The sequence below is a fragment of the Vidua macroura genome, chromosome 7, assembly GCF_024509145.1.
Source record: "Vidua macroura isolate BioBank_ID:100142 chromosome 7, ASM2450914v1, whole genome shotgun sequence".
NCBI classification, from domain to species: Eukaryota; Metazoa; Chordata; class Aves; order Passeriformes; family Viduidae; genus Vidua; species Vidua macroura.
The window spans coordinates 7,470,380-7,488,847 of record NC_071577.1 but is presented as its reverse complement, the minus strand read 5'-3'; the positions used below and the strand labels follow the sequence as shown (position 1 = coordinate 7,488,847).

The following is an 18,468-nucleotide window of genomic DNA, read 5'->3' as shown; positions in this document are numbered from 1 at the left end:
AGAAGTCAGGTTTGCAGGGACAGCTAGTGAAAAGTTGTGTGCATGGCTGGGTTGTTGCTGGGCTTTGCTTTGCACTGCCACAGCTAGTTTTACTTGTGCACATGCCACTTGGGTGTGTGTTGGCCAAGACCACCTTCTAATCAAAAATCGGCCCAATTCCAAAGCTGGCCTCAGCAGTGACAGACTCCCTTCCTGTACAGTGGAAGCAGAGCTCCACAGTGTGCAGCAGATGTTGCCCACTGGCTGACAGATGCATTTAAAATCAGTTGTAAAACTGGATTTGGGATTTTGCAAGTTAAATTGAACAAGAACACATGTCATTTGATGGTCTGTATGCTTTAAGAGAGAGAACTGTATTTCTGATAGACTGGAGTTCTGTGAAAGAATAAAAACAAATCTTGCAGCTCTGCTCTATGAAATAGGACACTGAATTGCACCTGGGTGCTGGAAAGACAGGTTTATTCCTTGTTTTGTAAATAAACTCCACGTGGGTGATCGTATGTAACTACTTTGCTCTGTGATGCAAAGATCCCTGATGTTGTCCAAGACCGAGAAGTGGGCATATAAATGGAGAGGTGAAGACAATTAGGTTGTGAACAAATGTTGCACTATTGCAGCTGTAGAGCTGCTGGGATGTCAAATGTGTTCCTGGTCCTTGTGGTCAGAGTAGCCACCTTTGGATTCTGTCACACAGGACTCTGTTCTGGTCTCTTCTGCTGCCAGAGTGACTTGGTGGCAGTGAGGTAGCTGGGTGCAGTTGTGATAAGGTCTCTGAAAGTTGGGAAGTTACTTTGGTCGTGTTCCAGACCCAACCTTTGAGGTGATGTGTGTGCCAACGTAGATTATGTTTCAGTAGCACTGCTCTGTTTTTTTTTTTTTCTTTTAGTTTTGGAGGTGCATGCTGCATGTATGGGGAGAAGGCCGGGCAAATATCAATGTTAGTCTTTTTTGGGAATTGAGAGTTGAAACAGTTTGTACTGGTACAAACATAACGTTTTGTTATTTCTCTGAAATAACACCTAAATTGAAATCACTCTTCTTAAAGAGTAATATGCTGAGAAGACCATTTTAAGGTGTAAAGAGTGGCTGAAAAACAGGGCATTTGCAGTACACAATGCACTTCTCACCAAGGCCTTGAGGTGGAATGGTGGTGTGGCATTCTGCCACTACCTCTGTTTATTTTATCTTTTCAAGCATCTGTTGTTCCTTGGAAATGCTTTAATTGTGTCCTTTTGAAGTATCATTCTGATGATTCGGCAATAGGTGGAAATAAGATGCTGTAACATATTGTGGCTGCCTGAGTGGCTGAGTGGCTGTGCTGATGGGAAAATGATGGAAGGATCAAGAAATGACTACTCAATAGAATATCCCAGCTGTCCCAAGCACTGAGGCTATAGCATATGATCGAGGCAAAACCCCTGTGTGTTGCAGAAGAGCACAGAACATAAAAGAAGTTATCACTTCAATGTATAAAATATAAGATAAATACACTTCTAAGAGATGGCTTATCTTTCCTTATATTGCTTCTCATTTGAGAATGGGAAGGAAAACTGTGATCAGGTTCCCAGCTCTTCAGTGATTGCTTGAGGAATATCTGGTTCTTTCTGCTGCGTTGTGTGGGTGGAGCGCCCTTGCTTTGTCCTCAGCTATTGCCAGCCTGGTAGAGATGCCATGAAAAAGAAGGTTGAGGAGTCATTATGACCATCTCTGCCACCCTACCCTTGTACTGCATAGAGACATTTTCCTTTATATTATGCTACTGGATAATATACTGAAAATTCTCATAGGAACAAAAATCCCAACCAAAGTACTGACATCTTTTATAGTTTCAAAACATTCCTTTGGGATAGAGGGTACGACAGTTGTCAGACATTTCTTTATGGTGAATTCAGTGGCCTCAAAGCACAGTGAAAAGAACAGAAGGAATGAATAAAATGCCTTTCCCCAGAAGGCTGCTATTTACAAAGGAAACTCTCGTAATGTATTGAACATGGAGATATTAATCTCCTTTTAATACTGTGATATGTTTAAGAAAAGAAAGGGAGGGATTTCCATTAGGGAAACTTGAGATCTATGGAATAATTGCCAGAATGGAATATAAGCTAGAAAACAAAGATCAACATCTGATCTGCGCAAACCTGAAATGATTTGGAATGTTTTCAGAGTTTGTCATTTTATCAAAGGAGATAATTTAGAAAATAATTGAAAATGTTTGTGTCTGATGGACAAATTTCAGAAATAGTATTTTATTATTTATTTTGTAATGTAAATTCGTTTTTCTGCAGCAGCAAGTATTAGTGAATATCTTCATTAAATGTTGCCATATAGCATTGTTCCAGAAATTAATTTTAATTTTATGTACCATAATGAGGATGGCTTGAATAATATAAGCAAACATTGAAAAGGATGGGACGCTTTCACTACTGGAATTTAGAAAAAAAAATTAAATTTTTTTTTCCTTAGTTTCTCCTGAACTACTTGCACACTGTTTTCAAACAGTTTGAAATTTGAAATGTTTCAGTGTCTGGTCAAAGGAAATTAAGCGACCCTGAAGCATAAAGAGAATTGACTCAAAATGGAAAGGTTTTTACTGTTTTTATCTAACGCATTTTTCCAAGACTTTACCTGTTTTAATCTGTAGGCAAGACATAATTGAAAAAGAGTGTGTTCCCATGGTTGTTTCATTAATCATGACGAAATTAGATTTACCAAAAAATTAATCCTCTTGTATTTGCTTTAAGGTTTTAAATATGTAAATGGGCAGTAAGCCTGTTCTGAAGAACACAGAAGAGGTAGTATTTTTATGACAGCTACCAAGGCAGCTCTATTAATTAGTCTTCTCCATTGCAGCAGGAAAATACTGAGATATTTGATTTGCTTTTTCCCATGGCCTCTGCAAAAAGAGTATATTGTGCACTTTGTTACAAGGATACTTACAAGCACAGATGTTGTTTTTAAAATAATAATAAACAGAATTATGCCTTTTTTTTGCTGGAAAACAACATTGAAGGTTATGTTATTGTCGAACAGAACATAATATGAAAATCCTTTATTTCCCCTTGTAATAGGCAGTTTGAGTGATCAACTTTAGTTATTCTGATTATTTTTCCTTAGCTGTTGTCTAAATGTTTAATGCTGAATATAATTTATCTTTTGGAAATTGCATATAGAATTTATAGGCTCCTCTTCCTCCCATTGTAAAGCATAATTCATGTGTGTATGCTTTCCTGTGAAATTAGGTAATTTGAAAGTCTGGTTCCTTGATATGGAACTTCTACTTTAGTAGAAGGACAAGGCTCTGGAAACTCATGGTGAGGTATTTGCAATGAAAGAATGAAATCCAGTGACTTTTTTAAAATTTTTTTTGTGTTAAATATCTTAATAAGAGAAATATCACCAGTACAACATTTTTTAAATTGGAAGATTGCTGCTTTAAAAATTGTGGAAGTAATATAAAGAAAAACAGAAGTAATTTTCTTGCAAGGTGGAGAAAAGAATAGAATTTCACAAAATGGCAGAAGAAAAGCAGATTTAACTTATAGTTTTACAAAAGCTGCATGATTTGTACCAGCATTACATACCACCAGAGTGCTGTTAAAAGTTGATTTGATTACAGGATTAGCCAGGCCACAAACACTTTCACTTTTATTTTCCTTCAGAGGCTGTTGCTCCATGAGAGAGCTGCCTTTCTGGGTGCTTTGTGCAGGTAAAAGTTGCTGCTGTGTCTTTAGCTGGCCAGTTGTGGTCTCTGCTCTTGTAAAATCCACAAGGATTTTCCAGGCATCTGGGAAGGGGAGAGCAGAGAGGATATCTAGCTTGTGGTTCTTCAGAGAAACAATCAGTAATGTCTTTTGAGATATGTCTGTGTATATATCTATATTTCTATCTATAATATTTTATATATATATATATATATATATATATACTATCTATCTATATCTATGTGTGTGCGTGGTAACTCCTCAGTGGCTCATCCAAACTGGGTACATGCAAGGTAAAGATCCTTCACACAATTTAGCAGCACATTTTAGCTTTTTTTCTTTTTTGGTTGCAGAAATTGCTTATATTTTGCTTGATGACAGAATATGGTTTACAAGACCCAGTTCTGGGTCATATTTTATGTGTATCTAGTCCCATTGCCCTCTTCAAAAGGCACAGAATATTAGAAGGGGCACTTTCTTTTTTTGGGAGGTGATTAGGAATTTATAATCTGTTACTGTGTTTTCAGAAATTTCTCCCCTAAAGCTGAGAAGTCTAAAGAATTGGTGTAACCTCGGCCATTATCTTGGAAAGCGAATGTAATTTTATCAATTTATTTTCTAACCTGACAGGAAAATAAATCCTTTAATGTTTTCCCTATATGCCATGTTAAGCAGGTCTTCTCTAAAGAAATCCTTGCTGTAGCAGCTTACTGAATAATTCACATGATTTCAGAGATAGGGGTAGAATATGTGTGTATTTTAAGTGATAGTAACCAGAACTGGTGTTCTGGACAGGAGTGAATGGTGAAAGCAAAGCTGTCAGTTCATATCACTGGAGTTAACACTGATAATGTGAATGGTTTCCTTGTAAAGATAAAACATTGAAGTGAAGAAAACCCTGAGCAACTGCTGGGGTTTTTTATTTACCCATCTCTTATTCTTCAAGAGAAGGACAGGTGTAACCGTTCCCTGATGGGGATGATGAGATGTGTTGTCTTTATTTGTCTCATTTACCTTGGTTGGTATTTTAGTTACGGTCTCAAGTGGGAAGTTTTGCTTTCGTTCTGTGCCTTGCCTTAAGGCAAGCACTTTCTGAGCAAATAGTGACAGAAGGCACACAGGCTGTGGCCACACAACCAGCTCAGGTGTGCTGAACATCTTACTGATTGTTGTGCTTGCCTGCAGCTCCACTCTGTTCTGCTGCAGCGATGTTAGACCTGCCATTCTGTTGTGGTGGCATCCTCTTCTGTGCCTTGGCAAAGTAACTCACCTGTGCTTAACAAGCTCTGTCCTCAGTGCTCAAGAGACCTGCAGGTAACAGTGGGTGCTGAAGCTTTTTCTTGCTGGGGATATTCTGGCTTTTGATTCAGCCTTTACCAGATGTTGTCTCCTTAGGGCAGAATTATCCAGTTCTTTGGTTCAGTTACCGTTATTGCTGGCATATTTGCCTTTGAGCTAGGGGCATTGCAAAGGAGGCCCTAGCCCTAAAGACATCATCAACTCAATGTACCCTTGTTTGTAACTCTGAGTGTGTTTGACTTCAGTGATTTTTGCCAATTGCTGCATGGTCATTTGCTCTGTTGAATGTTCTTTCTTCTGTGGTCAAGTAGAGAAGAGTCCTTTCTGAGGTGTTTTTAGCCATGTAGGGCTTTAACACAGACATTTTGCCTCTCTGGTGTGCACATCCCATGTCTGCCTGAGGATCATGGATGGCAGGACTTTGTTGCAGTCATCTGATGGGAAAGCAATTTTTGTATTGAGCTATGAGTGCTTATTCCTTGAGTTTTGTAAGGTGGAAAGCTGAGATGAGACGCTGGGGCAGAGAAGAGAAATCATGGAGTTCTTGTGCCTTATCTGTTGGATGGTGATGATATTTCCCCTCGACTGTTACAGCACTTGGCTTACATCTGCCTTGGGACTTCAGGAAGCACTAGGAAAAAAGTGCTGACAAGGACAAAAGTAGCTGGCTTGTACTAGTGCACTGCTAATATTTAAGTGGTGTAGAGGAAAGGTACTTGAGGATTGCAAGAAGATAGTGGGAAATCAGAGGAAAATGTGCAGAGCGACCTGCTGAGAAGGGAATGTTTAGGGAGAAGTCTTGGAATAGTGTAGTTTGTCCAGGTGGATGATGACAGGTACTTGAGCAGTATCCTAGCCAAAGACAGCTGATTTTAAGCACTGACATAAGGTGGAGTAAACAGCCATATCAAGGTTAGCTGACAGCACATGTGCTTCCTGATGTATTCCATGTTTTTGTGCAGGGGCCATTAATCCTACAGTACTCCTGAGGTCTGTGTGTCTGGGTAAGATCTCACACTAAACACATGAAGGGAGGAAGTGGGAAAAATCCTATCACTTGGACAGAAGAGTCTATATTTATTTGCTCTGTTTAGTTTTCAAACAGTTTGTCACCCTGAAGGTTCTTGACTGCATGTCCTAGAGAGTGTCTTCCTCACTTAGACTTCACCAAAAGTGTCCAGCTCCCCAAAGTCACTGCATGTCTCACTAATGTTACTCGAGAAGACTGGTGAAAGGATGGTAGTAGGAATTGGCTTGTCTGCTGAGAGATTGCAAAAGGCTGCACAGTAAATTGAGAATGGTGAAAGGGAGGGAAAGTGTAAAACATAAAGCCAGTATAGTGCTTTCAGACAGAAACTGAAAATTGGATGGTGTGACTTAGCAGTAAGAAGAGCAAATTCTTTTCTGAAGAACTGCAAGCTCACTGTATGTAGCAGAGAAAAATTAGCTTCAAGTGTAGAACGGGGCAGTGAGACTGCAGAGTCATTAAATCATGTTTTCTGCAGCTCCCATGATTTCTGGCTCTATTCAGCAGAGTGAGCTGCTGGAGACAGACTGAGCAGCAGAACTGTGCCCCTGGCACAAGTGTCCAGATAGCCAGCAAGAGAATTTTCAGCCCTTGTAGTGTGAGGTGTATGTAGTGAGGGATTTATTTAGTCCCCTAAATTAAGGGACTGGTATAGCACCTAGGAAGTGATTTATGCTTGCAGTGTGCTCTTACAGCTTTTTGGCTTACCACACCTCTGTGAAGCACATGCAGGTAGTTCTGCCTGTGGCTTGACATTGATGCTTCTGAGGAAATTGCAGACACTAGGCTTTGCATAGAAAGGTTTTGGCATCTGAAGTCCTTTTCTTGTTGTGCTGTCCTCTGCATTACTCTGCTAATGATCTTACTGGTGCTTTTTGAAACCTGTAATTAGAGTGGGCTTTTTGATTGATGGGAACCAGCATTAAAGGATTAATGAGTAGAACTGAATATTTTGTGATCCTTGAAGTGTCAACATAAGCATGCATTGGCACATTGCTGATTAGCTTGATTTAGTCGTTGGCAGCCAGCACAAGGCTTTTTCCTGAGATAGTGTGCACTTCAGCCACTGCAGAGGGACTTGGTGTCAGAGTTACTATGCTACAGGATTAAAAAAAAAAAGAAATCCGTGGCTCCATGCTTTTCCCATATCAATTGACACAACAGAAGGCTCAAATCAGTGATGCTCTTGGTTTCTTCTCAGAGTGGAAGGGGCAATTCTCACTCAGTGGCAGTCTTGTGCTTTTAGAAGCCAGAGTTCAGAAGATAATTTTAGAACCTACTATAATTGTAGAATGTTTAATTTTTAATATATTTGCTCTTTAGATGTTTGTGTCCTGGTTAACTTTCCTTTTTTTACCTGCTTTCCATTCTTATTTTCTTAAAAAAAAGTTTACATAGTTACTCGGTATGTATGTGTATATATTATATATATACACACACACATATAGACAAATACATGCAAACACATCTGTCCATGCACACCCAAATACTGAGGACCAGAACTTGTGCAGCTTATGAACAGTCTGCTCTCCTTCATGTGGATCCTGAATATAATGACTTTAAGTGGCCTCTGCCTATGTGGTTAGGTTAACATTGCACCTTCCCTGTCTTAAACTAACACGTTGTCTAGAATTTTGACAAGTGTATTCTAATTTATTTAATGCTGCAGCTGTACTTGCCTGCTCACAAGTGCTTTCTTTGTATATTTCTAAAAAAAAAAAAAATAGGCTGTCAAAGAGATTATATTCCAGAACCAAAAAGTGTTAATGGAAATGTTGCATAGGATTCCTTCAGCCCTGTGCTTGGTATGCCTTGATTTTATGTGTGGTTATGTGACTCTTGCTGTGCCACAGTCCAGTTTCCTTTTTTTGCTCATATAATACTTGCCACAGTGGCCTTCTTAGGGCTGTTGGAGCAGTTTTCTGTGTATCTACTTTGAGTGACCCTCAAAGATTAAAGTCCCTAGTAAATCAAACTCCGCATTTTGAAAGCTCCTTGAACGTTTGAAAATCTCTATTTTGGAAAAAAGCTTAAGATGAATTATATATGTATCATTTTGAAACGTACCTAGACAAGCTCTTTCCTCAGCACCTATAATTACAGTGTTCCAATCCTGAATAGAGGGTTTCAAAAGAAGATAACATTCAAAGCTACTCATTAATTGTGTTTCTGAGTGTCAGCCCTTTTAATAAAAGAAAAAGTACATCCTTCCTTCACCAAAACACAAATACAATAGAGATAATGTCACTTCCGAAGGAAGGATGATTTAGAGCTAGAGTGATGCTTGTGCCTGCTAATTAAAAGTTAATAAATCTGTAAAAAAATGGGGTTTCTAAGCCAGACTTGAAGGAGCTTGCCATTGTTACTTGTAATGGAGGTCTCTCTGGTAAGGCACACAGAAAGCCCTACTATGTGTCCATGCCTTCCCCTATTAACCTTTAGAGTGGGTAATGTCATTAATGAGCTGTTTCTGTGATGCCACTCTTTCATATATGGTCTAGGAGGCCACCAAGGACTTTGTATTTATATATTTTATTCAGAATTTAAACACAGTATTTACTTAAAAAGTTTTAAAGTGAATTTTAAGTTCTCTACACTTCCACGTGTGTTTCTAGTATGGCTGTAGAAATAGATTGAGTGCTGGTCAGCCCTTGCAGCTCAGACAGTGCCTCTTTTGTCATGCTGCAGCACAAAATGTTACACAGATTCTTAATGCACTCGACCTCAGTCACATCAGATGATGTATCACAGACCAAAAAAGGCTGTTAAAGGAACCTTTTAACATTGCTGAGTCAAATGGCTCATTTCAGGAAACACTGGAAAAAAGGGTGTTTGTGCAGTCTTTGTGGCAGCCTTCTGCATACGTATTACAAAGCAGTCTTTAATTATGGGATCACATTATTACTTGTTTCTGCAGCACTCCTGCCTCATTAAGTGCATGTTCCTCCATTTGGGAGCAGCCACTCGGTGCTTTTGCCTTTCTCCTGTATTTTCAGAACGCATCTTAATTCTTTGTTTTCTGCAAACTGTGTGAGACTGCCCTGAAAATACTGACTTTTCTGTATCAGTCATTCTTATATTATCTTGTGTTTAGGAATTCGTATTTCTGAGCCCTGCAGTGAATGAGTTGGCACTTCCACTGTAGAGGTGGAAAAACTCATTTGAAGTCTGAGTAACTTTACATGTAGGTATCCAGTGGAAGCTGCTTGGGGTCACTGTGGCATCATCAGCACTCTGTCCTGGCCCTGTGTGAGTAATTTGGGCATGGAGAGGGGGATTGGTTACCAGAACCTGGCTAGAGGCTGGGAATGAAACAGTTGTCTAAACTGTGCATCAGGAAACTGGAGTTTAAACTGCTCAGAAAAGTGACTTCTTTAACTGGGATGGCAGGGCCTTTTGACTTTATTCAGAATTCATATATCACCCTATTTGAGTACTAAAAGCCTAGGTTACCACAAATTGAATTGATTTGTTATCTAATTAAAATAAGATTCCCCAAAGTAATCCTTCATGGGACTGCGTATGGCACGTAGAAGCTCCAAAAGAACTCTCATTGATTTCTGATATGAATGCCTTAAATTGAACTTGATTTTTGGAAGTGAATGGCACTCTTCTCTGTATTATTGAAGCTTTGCATTTTATTATTTGATTTGCTGTTTGTTGAAAGGAAGCTGCCTATGGTGATATTGAAAGAGGGTTTTTTTTAAACTAGTAAACCTTAACTAGTGCTGCTCCTAGACTTTTCAAAGTTGTGTAGCTGCCATGAGCTTGTTTGATGAGAACTCTTAGCATCATCTGAGACTGTGATGGATGTCATCTGACTTGAGGTCTGTAAATGCTTCCAAATATTTTGTAGGGAACTTGCAACAAATAACTTAATTCCTTTGTGCCTCAGTAACCCTTCTTTGCTGGGGTAACTAATCCTTTGCTGTATGGTACTAGAATTGGGAAGGTGAAGATTATAGGCTAGGAGGTGTTTGGACATTAAAATAGTAGGAACTTGTAAAGGAGAAGGGAGACTGTTCATTTAATACTTCCTCTTGAGAAGTTGTGATTGGCAGGGCTGAATGTGGTGATGTGGTTGGAAAGTGGTGGTCAGTGGTGGAGCTCCAATTGACTTTGTGGGCTCAGGACCACACGTGAGAGTAACAGAAAAACTGCTTGAGGATTTTTGTAGGAACATGTAGATTCTCAGCAAAAGAAAGCAAAGAAACTTCTCAAGCATATTTTCATCACCAAGGAGAAAAGAAGAACTCACTTTGTGGTTTCCTGACACAAGTGTCCGGGATGGATCCTTAACTCCTGTGAACTGGTGGCATTTCCTGAAATTTTGGTAGAGCTATGCTGATCTGTGCTAGCTAGGAGTCAGGTCTTTGAGTATGCAGTCCAATGGAAGAAAAAAAGTTTCAGGCAATTCTTTTCCTCACAGGAAGCTTCTAACCATGTTAAGTCTTACAATGTTGATGCCAATAAATAGAAAAGTTTTAAGAGCAGATAATAAAAGAATATGGTTTAACGTTACTTGCAACTGGGTAAACTGAATAAACTCCTGGAAATCAGAGCTGCTATGAGGAAGACACTGCCTATGAATGAGAATGGGGAACAATTAAAAATTTGCAGGCTCATACTAACAGAAGAACCTTGTCACGAGGATAAAGGAATTACTTCAATAGGAAGAATGGTTACAATACTGATCTCTCTTGAAAGTCAGGGTTTGTTGTTCGTTACATGTTTTCCTGCAGTGTTTTGAGTTACACCCTTGAAAATGTGTTCAAACATTTAAAAAATGGATAACAGGATCATCTAGAAAACCAAAGAGAAGCTCTGAGGCTCGTTCACTCCAGAAATACCGACAGTGCTCGGTGTACTTTTTGTGTGAATTTCTGACCCTGAAACTGGCAGATTAAAGTTGAAAGGTTCTGTGCTCCTGGAAAACTAGGCTCTTGGCTTCCATTGAAAGTCTTGAATGTATCTACTCCCTTTTTGCACAGCAGGGAAGGTGCCCTACAGATCTGTTATGTTACTGCTGCTTCAGTTCTGAGCCACAGAACTGTGTAAACAATCTCAAATATTCTGGGGGTTTTGGAACTCATTAAACTTTCCATTTCACTGGAAGTGGTAAGAGGCTATCAAAAAGTACCATGGCAGATGAGGAATGGTATTAATTAATTGGTAAATGGTAATTGGTCAGTTAGAGATAAAGTGAGCATTGAAATTTGTCTGTTTCAGGAAATGGAAAATTATTCTGTTCTTTCTTCACACAGACTGCAGTAGGCAGGCTGCTGAACCAGTAGGCTTCAAGTGTGAACGCCAGTCCAAAATGTCATTTAGCTGAGTGTACCTTCAGGGCCAAGGCCTTCACAGTGCAGCCACAAACAGCTCAGCTTCATTGCCTGCAGGCAGGTGAACAGCCAACATCTTGGACTGTGCATTATCTTCAGTGAGCAGATCAAAGAACGGTAAATGCACGAGGCTGGAAGAAATTGGAAGAGATGCAATGCAGATCTTGGTGGTGGCAGCAGGTTCCCTGGGATATCGCCATCCTGTTTACCTGGTTCTTTTTGACTGTCCAGTGAAGGCAACTGACAGCTTCAGAGGGTTCCTAATTTAGTTGGATTAGCCTAAATCGCCTTTGCAAGTCCTTCAGACATGTTGAACAACTGCTGGCTTTATACTTGGTAGGATTATCTCCTGGGCTGAGGCATGTCTGTGTGTCAGACAACACTTAACAGTATGAGGTTGATGGCTCTGACAGAAGAGCTCTGGAGAACCTATTAGGAGCCACCTCTTCAGTGGAAGCTGAATATTCAATTGTTCACCTTGCTATTACTGTGGGGTGTGACTTGCCTCCACCTAAGAGCCAGCACAGCAGAGAGGAATGTGGGCTCGCACTGGCTGAGCAGTGCTGTGTACCTGGGCTCAGCCTGTTGGCTCTCACATGAGATGGTGGGTGAAGCTGTATGTGGAAACATTTCCTTTTTGCTGCCCCTGCAGCAGCGCTGCTGCAGCACTTTGGATCAGTGAGCTCCGTGGCATTGGTTTTGAATGTGATGAAATACTTGTAAAACTCTCTCAGCTCGGTGTTTTTTCTGGCTATTCCCACAAAGCATTGCAAGGAAGTGAACCTCAGGCTCGCTAACCCTAACCCCCTGAGCACACATTCAACCACCTGCCCCCACAAAGAATATAGGATCTATATATGTGCTGCTTTTTTCCAGTAAATATGCTATATTGTAGCAGAAAGCTGGGTCAGACCAGTTTGTTTTGGTTGGTTCTTTACAGAAGTAGATTTGCTGATTTGGGCCATCTGTCTTTCAGACATTTATAACTAATTCACAGTTTGTTTTGAGAGCCTGAGTTAAGCTGACAGGTCTCCAATTCCTTGTGTGGTTATCATCCTCTTTCCTTTTTATGGTGGTTGGTGGTTCTGCGCTTGCTTTTAGGCAGTGCTTTAGGTCTTCCCTCATTTCCTGTGAGTTCACGGTGTCAGTGGTTTCATCTATTAGTGTGTGGTTGGTTTCAGTCTGTTGGTTGGGGATTTTTTAATCATAAAAAAATTAAAGTATGATTTAATCTGCTTAAGTTGACTTTCCTACATGCATCCCTTCTTTAAACATATTTCTCTGGTCAGCCCTGTAGTCAGTTGATGTCCCCCCTTTGTTTTACCCTAAAATTGGTTTTCTCTGTATTTTTATTCCACCTCTAGCACTTTTCTGCACTTTTTTGGCCACCTATGAAGCCTTACTGACCTGTGTGGAGTCGCTTAAAATCTTTTTTTCTTTGAGATTCACTGCTCTTAATCTGCTCTACTGGTTCCTTCCTTATATTTGAATAGTTGATATTATCATTTCATCATCACCCTTACCCAATCCATCTTCCACCTTCAGATTTCCAAACAGTTTCTCCCTTTTAGCTAAACCAGCTCCATCTTCTGAAGTGAACTGTCCCCAGGGTGTTGGAAGATGTATCCAGTTATGCCAATTAATTTTTTGGATAAGCTCAGCTATCATTGTAGTACGTGCCCATCTCTTGGGGCAGGTGTATACTGAAAGATGGAAAACACGGGACAACTTTATTTTCCTGTGGGATCTTACTGGAAAGCAGTTAGTGAAAGACTTTGGTAACCAGAGCTGTCAGTGTGACTCCTTGCAGGAACACCAACTTCACACAAAAGCTGACAGCATTAGCAAATGCCACTGTAGTTACAGGAAAGGGAGAGATAGTTTTGTTCAGTGTAGACTTTAAAGACAGCTCCTGATTTTATCATCCAGCAAGTATTCAGAAGTCAAAATGCCAACTTGTCACAGTGCTAATCTTGTTTTCTCTGAGTCAAGCAGTCGGCATGGCATTTTATTAATAGTCTTTTCCAGAATATGTCCCCTGTTCACCACAGGCTGCATGAGTCAGGGCTGTGATTTGGAAAATCTTGATGTTTTAAAGTGGAGTTAACTGAGTGTAACCGTAGCAGGAGTGTAAATAGGTGTCTGATTGGTGTTTCATGGCCATTTTAGCAACAAGTCTGTTTCCCTTTTATTGTGACCACAGATAGTAGGGTGAGTCTGGAGTCTCTAAGGAATAAATAATTGTGGACCAAGCTGTAAAATACTGGACATTCTGCTTGCCGGAGGTGCCAGGGTTGTGTGTTTGTCCATCATTTGCTCATCAGAAGCTTGACCATTCCTCCTTGTTTCTTGGTTTGGATATGAGCTGGGGAGCTCCTCAGAGATCGGAGGGTGCTGAATGGGGTTTTGCTCAAGAAGGGAATATTATGCATGAGTTGTTCCATGGTTGTGTTTTGCTGACCATTGCTAACAGTGTCTGGACGAGTAGCATCTTCCTAAAGAATGCTCAATCTTTGGTGCATGGTTCTGCACCTGGGGGTGGTACTTTAGACAAATGTCATTTAGTGAGTCTAACCAGCTTACAGCTGATTTTCCTCTCAAGACATATGGAATTAACCAAAGATAATAAGATCCATGCCTGGCCAGTATATTGTAAGAACTGACTTTCCATTTGCTGGTGTTGAGAGGAAAGAAGAAATAGTTGAGCTTGACTTCCCTTCTTCTCTTCTCCTGGTTACACCTCCATCTTCATCCTCAGTTATGGCAGCAGTGTGCTGTAGAGACTAAAGTCTTTTTTGCTTTTGGAAAGTTGCCCCATGCTTAAAAGGAGGGAGGGATGCGGTCCTTGCTGTCTGCTCATGATTCAGCTGCTGCTTCCTGTCAGCTTTGGCAAGACATTAAATCTAAATCTTCTCTACCTTTCTGTGAAAGCAAATACTTTTCTTCTCTAGCTTTGGTAAAGTCAGAGATGAAACTCCCATTGCTTTCAGTGACAGCCCCTATGCTTATGGGTACAGGGGGGACATAGCAAAGTTCACTAAAAGTATAAGGTGATTTTATTCCTGCTGACATTTATCTTCTCCCTATCTTTCCCCTGTGAAGCAATGAGTATCTTAAATAGCTTTGTCCAGCTGTGAGTTTTGTTACCCACATGTTGGCAGAAGTTAGTTCTGCAGGTAGAGTTCATGCTGATTGAAGATGATAGGCTGGAAAATGGTCCATTTGTTGGTTGTTGACATGAAGCTGGGTAGGGAAGTCTGTACTTCTTCCTTCTTGGGCAATTCAATGCAATTTGTAAATGCCAACAATTTGTGGTTTATGGGTGCTTCTCCCTTGCCTAGTCATTCCCAGGATTTGCAAAGCAACAATTAGTCCTTGTTTATGCCATTGTTATGATACTATACCCATTGTAAAATATGTTTAGTAACTCAAGCACAAGGCAGTTAAGGAGGTGCCCAGGCTCCTGCAGTAAAACAGCTGTAGCACCAGAGAATTCTGTGACTGCTCAACAGCACTTCCCTGTTGCAGATTTTTTCTGGTACATGATACCACATTACCTGATACTGAATTAATAGGTCCCATCAGTCTGGTCTGCAGCTTGTGAGCACATCATGTGTTACTGTGCAGTGTAACTGTGGGATTCCTGTCGACAAGGAAGCTTTTGGGAAATTAGGTTGTTTTATCTGCATTGTTTGTTTGCTGACTCCTTGTACTTAGGGCTGTTGCTGTTAGCATCTTTTCTAATTTTTGGCAAATCATCCCCAGTGAATCTAGATACATGAAAGGTCTTCTGCGTTCAGACCATCTTCTTTCTGTAAAGAAGGAAGGGATTTAGTTGTTTTATGAAACTCTGATCCTAACAGACACTGTAGTGTAGCCTGTGCTGCAGAGGAATCAGCTTTTCCATGGACATTCACTTTATACAAAAACAAGCATTCTGTTCAGCCTGGGCTCTTTGGTAAGACATGGTCTGATGCAAATCAAGGGATGTAAGCTATAATGGCAAGAGAGGTTCTTGTCACTGAAAAGGAGCATTTGGTGGAACTTTGCATGTTACTAAAAGCAGAGAAGGAAGGCATTTTCTTATTAACATGTTGCAATTAATGAGTCTTTAATTCATATAACAAAAGTAAAGCTTTTCCCTTTAACAGCTGCCACTAACTGAGAGCTTTTGTTTTGTTTCAGATTGTGGAAACCTGAAATAAAATATCCTGTGACTGACAAGGTGACAACAACGCTGCAAGGTGGGTCTTCTGTTTTTGTTGGTCTCCTATCAGTCATTCCAGGGCTCTGGAAATGCTGCATCTTGACTTTACTGGGATGGATTGCCTAATGAATCTCTGAGGCTTGTTCAAACAAACCCACATAGTTTGACAGGACTCCTCCTATGGCCTGCATGTACTTGAATTATGTATTGTAATGGTGTTTTAAACAAAGAAAATACGTACATTTTCTGTGCTGCACGGTGAAGGTGTTTATGGCACAGAGGTGAAAACAAGTGAAAATAAAAACATTGAGGTTTTTGCCATTTTTTTTGGCAAAAAGAGACGTCTTCTCTGTAGGAAATGTCCTCTTGTCATTGTGAGCTGAGCTGCTGCTGCTGCTGAGCACAAGCACTGCAAGTTGAATCTGTGACATGGCATTTTTTTCTTTTCACACTTCAAATTTAGAGTTCACAGTTAGCAAAAAAGTTCCCTGCAACATGTGCTGATCACTTGTGTGTTAGTCACCACGTGCTCACCTTGTCTGAGGATTCGTTGCTCTGTTTTGTGGAAATGTTTTATTGAGGTTGTGTATACCACATTTGCAACACAGCCCAGATGCAAAGAGATGCTGATCCCAGGATTTCCCACTTGCACCCTTGGTATTATCTGTTCAGAGGGGTGTTTGTGTAATGGGTGTAGACAGCTTTTAGTTATTTGAACGACTCAAGTGAAAAACAGCACAAAGAGAGCTGGTAAATACCATTTTCACTTTATCCATTGGTTATTGGAAGAAGAACTGCTTGGTCATTGTTCTTCCAAGAAAAGTTAAGTTTTCAAGCACCAGGTTTATCTGGTGACACTGCGCAGTCATGACGAAGTTGGATTTTGTTCTTAGGTTTGGTTTTTACCTTTTCTGTACTTGATTCTTGTCTGCTTTATAGGGTGGAGAATGGAGTAAAAAGTGGGACATGTGTTGCCTGTATCTTTGTGCTGGGGGTGGTTTCTGCTGACAACATTGCTGCTCTTCCTGCAGCCTCACATCTCTCTCAGAGGTCATAGTTTTTTCCTTTGTGTGAAGGCGTGAGTCTTTCTGGAGGATGTGTCCACAGCCAGAGAGTGAGCAGCAGTATTTCAGTGCAGAGCAGCAATCTCTCTGCTGGGTATTTTAGAGGGTGTTTCTTGTCACCAGCTCTGAAATACTGCATTATAGCTGTGACGGGCTGCAGTGCAGATGTACCACTTGTATTTCTCAAGATGTTTTAAAAAATTGTCGCAGTCAAGTAAGCCTCCTCTTGCAGTGGGAGAATCAGGGGAGATAGGAGAATTTATCAGCAAGGCTTCTGTTGTCATTGTTCTTGAGTGGAAACTGCCAGGGGCCTGCTCATGGTATTAATCCTTATCCAGTGAGAAGAGGTCTTAGCTTTTGTTTCAGTGAGTACGTGAGGTTTGTTTTATCTGCTCCTTGTCAGCCTCTGCATGTCATTGAACTTGAATCATTAGGCAAAAAGTTAAATGATCAGGAGGAGATAGGTCTTTCAAAGCTGTAATAAGGCCAAATCCAAAAACTTAAATAGGAAGGAGTGATCGAGGATCTGAGCTAAAAGTGTAGACAAAGTTGTTTGGTGGGTGCTCTTTGCTAAGAGCAACAGGGAAGTTGAGGAGAATTCATTCTGCATTTCTCTGTGCTGGTCTGTGCTTCAGTAGTCTTTGTGGCAGGGTTTGAATGCGTTGTCTGTTCTTACCAAAGATTTATCACAGTTGATGTGTGTAAGCAGGAAAGTCAGAGCAGGCTGGTGAACTTCAGCTGAAAGAAGTAGGTAAACTCCTGTCTGCTCATAGAATTGAGCAGTAACCCAATTCTTCCAGTGCCTGGAATATTGGTACTGTCAGCTGCATTTGAGCTGCTCACAGTTTATCAATAGAAGCTGTGTTCTTGCATAAATGGAGAGCAAAAGACCTTCTTGTAATTAAATAATCAGCTGTCTAAATCTCATTTTATTGAGCTGAACACACAGTACAGACTAGAGGAGCAGTCCTGCACCAAGGCTGTTTAAACACATCAAACGTTTTCAATTTTACTAGGTTTTGTTCTTCTCTTTCTGTCTTCTCCATGTGAATCTAGGGCACATGCAGATCATGCTCAGTTCTTTTTTTTTTTGTCTTGCTAGTGTTCCTTACAACCCTCTCTTAGGCATGTACACAACCCACATAATGGCACAGAGAAGCTCTTCACCTGTTTATTGGTCTCAGTCTGTTGCATCACTTTCTGAACTGCCCCAAAGCACCTTCTTTGCTCATCAGACAGCAGTGTATCCTGCACAAGGGAATGAAAGCAAGATTGTTTGTCTCAGCCTTGTCTCTGCAAGCTGGGGCATGTGTTGAACATAAATATTACCTAGTTTTTCATGCTTGAAGGGCAGTAAAACCCCAATCCTCAAAAGAAAATATTAAATGTAAGCAGAACTGTTGCATTTTACTGAGGAAAAAAAAAAAGTCAACAGAAAGATGGTTTTATTTTTTATTGGAATGTTTCACCAGAACAACCTAATTGTATGTAATGGTACCAATGCCTGTACTTATTCATGGTGAATTTCTCTGTGGTATGAACTAAAAACAGAAGAGAATTTTATTGGAAGTCTGAAGACCTGCATTACCTATCCTAACATTAGGCCCTTGTATGTCATTACTGCTTGCAAGCAGTGTGCTTACCCTGCTCGCCTCCTGTAGATGAACATCTCAGGATGCTGGGAAGGTCGTGTGGGATTGAGCCATTTTCTTGAAGAAACTCTCTCTTTCCATTGACTCTAGAAGAAACATAGAAACTATGTAGAATGAAAGAAATGAGTGAGCTGGTGTTCTTAGAAGCCCTATAAACAGAGCTAGCTGAACATTTG

The 18,468-nt window shown here is 40.4% G+C and overlaps 1 protein-coding gene across 1 annotated transcript in view; it reads left to right on the top strand.

The window, feature by feature from the left end:
* MAP2 (microtubule associated protein 2) overlaps window positions 1-18,468 on the top strand; it is a 232,804-nt gene that overhangs the window by 32,994 nt on the left and 181,342 nt on the right. Inside the window, exon 2 of the mRNA XM_053982442.1 lies at window positions 15,555-15,613. The gene's annotated coding sequence lies outside the window, so the exon portion shown is untranslated. The remainder of the gene's footprint in view (window positions 1-15,554; window positions 15,614-18,468) is intronic.